Genomic DNA, 9,946 nt, shown 5'->3' on the forward strand with positions numbered 1-9,946 from the left:
CATCCATAGCCTTCTGCACACCGGGTGTTCACAATTTAAGCTCTGATTCCATTCCCTCCTTCATATTTAGATTTTATTATTTACAATCCCTGGATCACACGGCTGGTGTGTTTCTTCCATGTGGAATTAGTTGACGCCCATCCATTTACTTTCAACCTACCTGTGTAGTTATATTTATAGTGCATCTCTTATAGTTTGGCCTTGCTCCTCCCACCCCCAACTCATCTGACAATCTATGCTTTTTAATTGCAGCATTAATAGTCCATTAACTGGAGGTGACCTGACCCATTGGCTGGAGATTGGCTGTGAAGACAGGGCCTGTCTCATTATGTTTGTTTTTTTATGACACATAAGCACACCTGGGAACACGATGAGCTGTAGTTTCCCAGCATGCTGACACACTCAGCTGGGAAGGCGAGTGAGGTGCTCTTGCAGCCCCAGAGCAGGAAGTTAATGAGGCATATTGCCATTATATTTTACTTAACTAACTCCTAGGAATGCCCCTATGGGTTTCTGAGACTGTAACTTTACAGAAGTAGAAAGCCTCATCTTTCTCCCACAGAGGGGCTGATGGTTTCCAACTGCTGACCTGGTGGTCAACAGCCCAACATGTAACTCACTATGCCACCAGGTCTTAGGACCGCGATGAGTTGGAATTGACTTGATGGCAGTGAGATTTCTGTGGTTTGGATTTAACCAGCACAGCCCAGGGTATGACAAGGTCATACCATAGGAGCTCAAGATAGGATCCTGTGATTAATCAGGCCTTCAGATCACAAAATGCAAAGATTAGATGTTTCAGTGATACCTAGCTAATCTTAATTCTTGTAGTATCCTTTTGAAAAAGGGAAAACTACTCTTAAATCGCAGCTTTCCTGTTCTATACACAGTAGGTCTGTATAGCAAGTGCCCAGCACTCAGTGGCCTGGCTCTATTACCTGGTCACTGCTCTGCCCTCTCCACAGTCTTGTTGGATCCCCAATCTCATACATTTTGCTGTAGTCACATGGGACTACTTATGGTCCCACATCTCTGTCCTGCTGTTGACAGTTCTGTTCATTTGGAAATGTAGTTTCCTTAACTGAGAATGTCCAGATCCCCTTGGCCTGCCTGACCAATATTAGTAATCTCTCTCTAACATGCAGCTGAAACTCCACCACCTTTACCCCAAACCTTCTGCACCCCCACTGGCAGAACAACCTCTCCTCTCCCTGGCTCTCCAGTTCACACATGATATCCAACTAAAGGACATCTATTTATTCACATGATTTCTTCCACCATTAGGCTGCAAACTCTCATGACAGGGATTGTCATCTTCATTTACCTATGGGTCCTAGAGCCATCCACATACTGATGGTTTCAGTAGAATTGACACGCCTCGAAACGTTCGTGAATCTTTCAAGTGAGAAGGGATCATTACTGCATGGGGGACAAAGAGCAGGGGAACAAAGTTGGGTGGGGTGGTGGCCAGCAAGGCTCACTCCTTAGCACAGCAGCACAAATACAAACTCATGAATTTTGGTGTTGACGCCACATGGATCTCGGGACTGTGGACAAAACCTAGGGGAAGTTAGTTTAAGAAATGAACCAGGCAGGCAAAGCAAGAAAGGAAATGGAATGAGTGTTATTAGGGGCCATGGGGCTGATTCCAACTCAGAGTGCTCCTCAGTACAACAGAAAGAAATACTGGCAGGTCCTGGGTCATCTGCACAGCTATTATGTGTGAGTCCATTGTTGCGGCCATTGTGTCCTGGAGGGTCGTCCTCTGTTTCACTGCCCTTCCACTTTACCAAACACGGTGTCCTTTTTCTCGGGCTAGTCTCTTCTGATAACACGTCCAAAGTATGTGCGACAAAGTCTCATTAATCTCGCTTCCAAGAAACATTCTGGCTGTATTTTTTCAAAGACAGATTAGCTTCAGATTGGTTTTTCCCTTTAGCAGTCCATGGGACCTTCAATATTCTTCTCCAGCACCACAAGTCAAATGCATCAATTCTTTGTCAGTCTTCCTGAAGAACGCTCAACTTTCACATGCATGAGACAATTGAAAATACAATGGCTTGGGTCAGAATCACCTTAGTCCTCAAAGTGATATACTGGGTCTTCAAAACTTTAAAGAGTTTGTGCGCAGCAGATTCACTTAACACAACTCATCTTTTGATCGCTTGACTGCTGCTTCTGTGAGCATTGATTGTGGATCCAAGCAAGACAACATCGTTGACAACTTCAACCTTTCTCCATTTATCATTAGTTCAGTTGTGAGGATTTTGGTCTTCCTTACATTGAGTCATAATCCATACCGAAGGCTGCAATCCTTGATCTTCATCAGTAAGTGCTTCAATTCCTCCTCACTTTCAGCTAGCAAGGTTATATCATATGTATATCACAGGTTGTTAATAAGCCTTCCTCCAATTCTGATTCCAAATTCTTCTTCACATAATCCATCTTCTGTGATGAGTTGCTCAGTATACAGATTGAATAAGTATGGTAAGAGGATGCACACCTTTCCTAATTTTAAACCATGCAATATTCCCTTGTTCTGTCTTTACAACTGCCTCTTGATTCATGTACAAGTTTCATACAAACACAATGAAGTGTTCTAAGATTCCCATTCTTCCCAAGGTTATCCATAGTTTGTTATGATCCACACGGTCGTATTCCTTGGCAGAGTCAATAAAACACAAGAAAACATCTTTCTGGTATTCTCTGCTTTCAGCCAAGCTCCACTTGAGATTAGCAATGATGTCCCTTCTACATTTGCATTCTGTCTGGGTGTCCTTTCTTTGGAATGGGTGCAAAGATGAGTTTCACCCAGTTGCTTGGCCAGGTAGCTGTCTTCCAAACATGTTTTTCCAGTACTTCAACAGCTTGTGCAGACATTTCGATTGGTAGTCTGTCAGTTTCTTGAGCCTTGTTTTTCATATGCTACCTCTTGAAATGGCTGAATGTTGATCAGTTCTTTTTGGTACAGTGATTCTGGCTTTCCTTCTACCTTTTTTTGGTTTTGTTTTGTTTTAACTTTTTATCGTGAATCAGGTGGCGATTTATATTTCAGGTGATCAATTTTGTATTCAACAATTCAAACTACTTATCAAATCTCTTTGATTTCTCTTTTCCCTCTTGAGGAGTACTAGCTTCTTTTTCAACCGAGTTAACAGCTATCTACCCTTTAGCCTATTGCTTCACCTTCCTCCCCCACCGACACCTTTTTTTGATGATTGCTGTATCATTCAATATTTTGTCCATAGAATCCTTCAATATTGAAACTTGAGGCTTGCATGTTTTCCTTCACATTTCATCTTGAGTTATGTTAAACGCGTTCTTCCTCTTTGGCTTTCTAACTCTAGCTCTTGGAACATTTCATTGTACTACATGGTCTTCTTGAGTTGCCCTTTGAAGTGTCCTACTCAGCTCTTTTCCTTCATAACTTTTTTCCTTTTGCTTTAACAATCTACATTCAAGAGCAAGTTCCAGAATCTCTCTTCATATCAATTTTGCTATTTTCTTTCTTTGATGTCTTCTTTAATGACCTTTGGATTTCTTTATGTATGTTGTTCTTGATGTCATTTCACAGCTCATTGGGTTTTTGGTCATTTTGTTCAATAAGCCGAATATATTCTTGAGATATTCTCAAAATTCAGGTGGGATATACTTAAAGTCTTAACTTTGGCTTTCATGGACTTAATTTTCTTCAGCTTCCACTTGAACTTACATATGAGCAATTGATGATCTGTTCCACAATTGGCCCCTGGCCTCCTTTTGACTAATAGCAAACTTCTCCATCCCCTCTTTCCACAGATTTAGTTAATGTGATACTTGTATATTTTGTCTGATGAGGTACATGTGTACAGTCACTGTTTATGTTGTTGAGAAAAGGTAATTTCAATGAAGAAGTTTTATAAAATTCCAGCCTTGTTTCAATGACCAAGGCCTTATTTTTCAACTACTGTCCCTTTGTATTTGTATTCCAGTTTGCATTTGTATTCCAATTGCCAATAATTATCAGGGCATCCTGACCTGATTGCATGTTTGAACAATTTCAGACTGGAAAAAATGGTAGAATTCTTTAATTTCTTCATCACTAGTTTTAGTGGTTGATTTGTAAATCTGATTAATAGTTGTATGAACTGGACATCCTTGTAGGTATATAGATATTATCATGTCACAGACAGCATTGTACTTCAAGATAGGTCTTGAAATATTCTTTTTGATGATGAATATGATGCCATTCCTCTTGACTTTGACTAATCCCTCAGAAGCAGACAGCCTATTTCTTATTTGTAGTCTGTTCTTAGTTTGCTAAAACCTGTTCACCTTGGGTGACCCTCCTAGTATTTAAAGTGCTGGTGACCTAGCTTCCAGCATCACAGCAACCCATGTGTCACAACAGCACAACAAACTGACAGACAAGTAGTGGATAGAAGAAGTCAAGGAGAAAGGAGGAAGAGTAAAGAGCAGGTATTCTTGAAGCCACGGAAGAGCAGTGTTTCTTACAAGAACAGTTAGTAGTACCCCCAGAGAGGTTTTGATCTATCAAATCAGCTGAGGTTTATTTACTTATGCATTTAGCAATAATAACTTAGTGTTGGTAAGAGAGGCAATGGGTACCCACATACTAGTCTGGCAATAGATGATATGTATTAAAAACCTTAAAAAGTTAAAATTAAAAAAGTAAACTTGTACATGTCCTTTGATCCAAATAACCCACTGGTGGAAATGTAGAAATCACCAGGATAGGCACAAAGATTATTCCTGATAGCAAGTTACATCCTATTAAAAATGAAACATTAAAAAATAATAAAATAAAAATAGAACATATTCTCTAATATAGTAGGTTTGATTAAGTAAATTATAATAGTTATGCGATAAAAATGCCATGTTGCTGGTAAAAAATTATGTAAGGCAGCTATTGGCCTGGTGAAAGTGCGGCATGAATAGGCCAACTTTCCTATTTTATCCGATAGTACAAGGACACATAGAAACGGAAAAATAGAATGAACAGATCAAGGAACTTTTAAATAAACTTTTTGAAGTCTGCTAGTAGATGAGAACAGAAGAAAGAGGAACCAAATACCGTATTGTTGCTGTTGTTGTTAGATAATTATGTAAGGTCAATCTACCTCATGGAAACGCTATGTGCAACAGAACGAAACATTGCCCAGTTCTCTGCCATCCTCACAATCTTTGCTATACTTGAGATCATTGTCAATGTATTGCCACAACCATTGTTAATTACTTTCAGTAAAATTTTATTTGCATGCAATTCTAATTACATTGTTCGGTAGGTAACTTGCACATTCTGTAGAGTCGTTTTTCTTTGGTAGGGCATAAATATAGATTTCTTCCAGTCAGTTGGCCAGGCAGCTGTCTTCTAGTAAGTGCTTCCAATGCTGTGTCCTTTTTATAGAACATTTCACTTGGTATTATGCCAATTCTTGGAGACTTATTCTTCACCAATGCAGAGCATATTGAACTTCTTTCTGTAATACTATGGGTTCTTGATTATATAACTGTTGACCAATTATTTTTCATATCGTGAATCTGTACTCCATACAACTTCTTTTTCTTCCTCTTTTTTGGTAACTGGCATTTTATTGGTTCTTTTGGATCAGACAGAGATATTATGACAATTCTTACACAATTCTTAATATGCGTACCAAAATCCTAAAATGGCATGTAGATATAATTTGTCTCTAAATGCCAGTGACTTTCTAGATCTAAATTTCAAGGCAATTTTTGAAAAAGAGGTTATCAGGTATCATTATCTTCAAATGTTGATAAGCAGTTACATTTTAAGTCCCCAAAATTCACAATTTAATGTCACACACCCTATATACTCAGATGTTCAACACTTCACAGCATAGACAGTTATCAAGAAAACTGGACTGCCACAACCAAAGATATTACAGAACACACACTGTTCTGACAAGAATGTCATGTTCAAAGAATGGTTTTCAGACACTATTTAAAACAAAAAACATGGAAGTAAAATTTTAAATGTTAACTTATACAAATTCATGACAGAAACTCCAAATTGCTATTAGAATGTTTTGTATTAGGGATACAAAAACTTTCCCCTCTCGCCATCCCATGGAATGTTATCTTGACAGTTAAATCTTCCCACAATTCAACATCCCACTATTTGCTTGTGTACAAAAATAATAAACAACCAGTATATGATTTCACATCGTATTTTCACTTAAAAAAAAGGTAGGATGATGTGAGATTTCCTCCTTAAAAATGTTTCTCGAGCTACTAAAAAACTTGCATTTACAAAACAGTTGATAAAAATATTCCTGTGGATTCCACAGGAAAGGAGATAACAGGGCCCACTGATAAGACATGATAGATAAACATTAACCAGATTCAGCTTCTTTTTCTCCTGCTTCATCAGAGGCTGGACTCTTCCTCGTTTTCACTTCTCCATTTTCAGCGGGTAAACCTTTAGTTTTTTGGTCAGCTATTTCAGCCTGTTTTCCCTTTGCTCCCCCATTTCCCTTTGCTTGAACATTTTTATCTGAGGATTTATCCTTACCTGGTGCCTTTTTGGCTTGTTTCCACTTTTTGCAGGCACAGGCAGTGAGCTCCTCTTGGCCTCTTCCTTTACTGCCCCTTCAGCCAAACTGACCTTGCTTATGGGCATCTTGGCTGTAGGGAGGCCGCTGGCTTGATGCCTGTGGACTGAGAGCTTTCTCAAAGCTGGGTTGCCTGGCTGCTGCCGCTCTCCTGAGTGCTATCCATCGTATTTTGATGTTGCTGTGTCATTCAATATTTTGCCTTACAGAGTTCTTCAATCAACTCAAGGAATGAATTTTTTCTTTCTTTTTTTTCAGCTTTAGAAAAACCGAGTATGTTCTTCTCTTTTGGTTTCCTGACTACATGTCTTTGCATGTTTCATTGTAATCTTTTGCTTTGTCTTTCTGAGCTGCCCTTTGAAATTTTCTGTTCAGCTTGCTACTACATTATTTCTTCCCATTGCATTCGATTCCGTAAGTTCTAAAGCAAGTTTCAGAGTTTCTCCTGATATCCATTTCATCTTTTGTTTCTTTTTAATGACCTTTTGCTTCATCATGTATGATGTTCTTGATGTCATCTGGTCATTAGTGTTTATGCATCTCATCTATTTCTGAGATGTTTCTAAATTCAGGTGGAATATAGTCAAGGTTGCACTTTGACGCTCATGAGCTTGCTTAATTTTCTTTAGCTTTAACTTGAACTTGCATATGGACAGTTGATGGTCTGTTCCTGTTCCATAGTTGGCCTCTGGTCTTGTTCTGACTGATGATATTAAATTTCCATGGTCTCTTTCCACAGATGTAGATTTGATTTCTGTGTATTCTGTTCAGTGAAGTCCACCTGTGCAGTCACCATTTACACTGCTGAAAAAAGGCATTTGCGATGAATTAGTGTTTGATCTTGTAAAATTCTATCATGTGACCTCTGCTGTCAGTTATATCACCAAGGTCAGATTTGCAAGCTTCATATTTAATTTCCAGTGTCCCTATTCCAATTACCAGTAATTATTAAGGCATGTTGCTTACAATGTTTGATCAATTTCCAATTCCAGAAGTTGGTGAAAGTCTTCCATTTCTTCATTGTTGGCCTTAGTGATTGGTGCATAAATTTAAATAAAACACTATTAACTGGATTTCCTTATAGGTAGGTGAGTACTATCTTATTATCCACAGAGTTGTATTTCAGAATAGATCTTGAAGTGTTCTTTGTTGTATTTCAGAATAGATCTTGAAGTGTTCTTTTTGTTGAATAATGAGTTGTAATTTCTCTTCAATTTGTCATTCCCAGCATAGTACTGTAGCTTGTCTGATTCAAAATGGCCAATATCAGTATATTTCAGCTCATCAATACTTAAAATAGGAGTCCTGGTGGCATAATGAGTTACGTGTTGGGTTGCTAACCACAAGGTCAACAGTTTGAAACCACTCGCCATTCTGAGGGAGAAAGAGGAGTCTTTCTACTGCTATAAAGAGTGACAATCCCTCAATAATACCTACTCATCACCGTTTGGGCCCACAGGGGCAGTTTCACCTTGTCCTATTGGGTTGCTAGGAGTCATAACCCACTCAATGGCAATGAGTTTGGCTTGAGACTCTTAACCTTAAAAGGATCTCTAAGAAAATATCTCCTTCATATTTAAAGTTCAGTCGGAATCTTCAGTTTACTTCAGTTCTATCTTATTTTGCTAAATTCAAGAAAAAGTAAAATTTATACTTTTTATTTAAAAATTGTAACTATAATTCTATTTTCATAAAATATTTAATGTATCGGTTTTATCTATGCATACAAAAGGTCTTCAGTGATGTTCATCTTATATTCGTCAAGGTTATCTCTGGGTGATAGGGCTTGGGATAACGTAAACTTTCATTTTCTTTTATTGCTTCAATTGTTTATAATATGTATCATTTCATTTCTAATAGTGATTTTTCTTTTAAAGGACTAGAAACAGATACGCTATGGTGTTAACAGTAGTCAATTCTAATAAGAGTGCTTGTCATTTCCTTTTTGCTCTTTATTTTCAAATTCCTAAAAACAAACGGATCATATTGCTTTTGCTCAGATGGAGATCAAAAGAAGATTAAATAGATATCATTAATAATATACATCTTTTAAATTATTCTACTACATGATACTCAAGCACAACCAATTGCAATAAATATCTTTAAAAAAATATCTTTTTACTCAGTAAAAATATAACTTTTGTTTTTCCTAAAAGAAAAGCTACAGTCGTCGGACAGGGCAAGATATGACAAAATACCCATTTATAAACTATCAAGGGCTCATGTGGGAGGGGGGAGCGGGGAGGGAGGGGAAAAATGAGGACCTAATGTCGGGGGTTTAAATGGAGAGAAAATGTTTTGAGAAACGATGTACAAATGCGCTTTACACAATTGATGTGTGTATGGATTGGGATAACAGTTGTATGAGCCCCTAATGAAATGTTAAAAAAAAAAAAAAGAAAGCAAGTTAGGGACTGAAGCAAGCCAAAAAAAAAGAAAAGCTACAGTCTTGGAAACCCACATGGGCAGTTGTACTCTGTCTTATAGGGTCAGTATGAGTCGAAATTGACTCCATGTTGTGAGATTAAACGAGACCAGCTTTCTCACAACGAACAGGGTCCAAGAGGTGCATGATGTGCAATCAAGAAAGATAGATTAAGAGATGAAAGATTAGAAACCAAGTGGGGGTAGGGGACCCTAGAGTCAAGACACTCCAAGGTCGGGAGCTTTATTTGAGGCAGGTTTATATACACTCCTTGTCACGTAGCCTGCGTCTTGGAACAAGCGTCTACACAAAGGAATTGTTGACAATTAGCGGAGGGTATACAAAGAAACATTTATACATTAGCCAAGTTGTCCTCGGACCTCAGGGGAAGATAAAATCAGGAGCAGGGGTAACTGATATATTACAGAATGCTGTTTCAGCAGCTTTCCCAGGGAACAGGAGGGACAGTGTCCAAATTATCTTAGGCGAGAGTCAGACCATCCAGAGCATCATAAGCTCCCACGGTTGAGCCGTCAACATTTTCCCACGGGGCCTTGCCTGAGCCGTGGAAGGTGGTGGTCCTGTCCCATTTGCCCACAGAGAAAACAGCGTTGGATATCGTTATTGTTATTAAGCTATTAAGTGATGATCATATATACCAATTATACTATGTATAACAAAACAACACACACATACACACATGGACCAAACACCAAAAAACAAAAACAACCCCCCCCACCCACCCAAATTGTAAGTTTGGGGAGAGAGTTTTCAGGGAACAGGCTGGGAGCCGCGGAGGTGGCGGGGGCGGGGAGCCCGCACCAGATGCTGCCGGCGGAGGCATTCGGGCCCCTGAAAACCGACAGAGGCCACTTTCCCAGACCTGAAGTCACAGCCGGCCAACCAGGCGGGGCCGCCAGGTCACACCGCTGGGAACTCGGAGTCC

General features: G+C 39.0%; 1 pseudogene; it reads right to left on the reverse strand.

Annotated features, from left to right (window-relative positions):
• Positions 1-6,356: 6,356 nt before the first annotated feature.
• On the reverse strand, positions 6,357-6,643 carry LOC105978859 (annotated as a pseudogene).
• Positions 6,644-9,946: the final 3,303 nt, after the last annotated feature.

The sequence above is a fragment of the Echinops telfairi genome, unplaced genomic scaffold (assembly GCF_000313985.2).
Source record: "Echinops telfairi isolate 266 unplaced genomic scaffold, ASM31398v2 ScPeMD7_7457;HRSCAF=8495, whole genome shotgun sequence".
Lineage (NCBI taxonomy): Eukaryota > Metazoa > Chordata > Mammalia > Afrosoricida > Tenrecidae > Echinops > Echinops telfairi.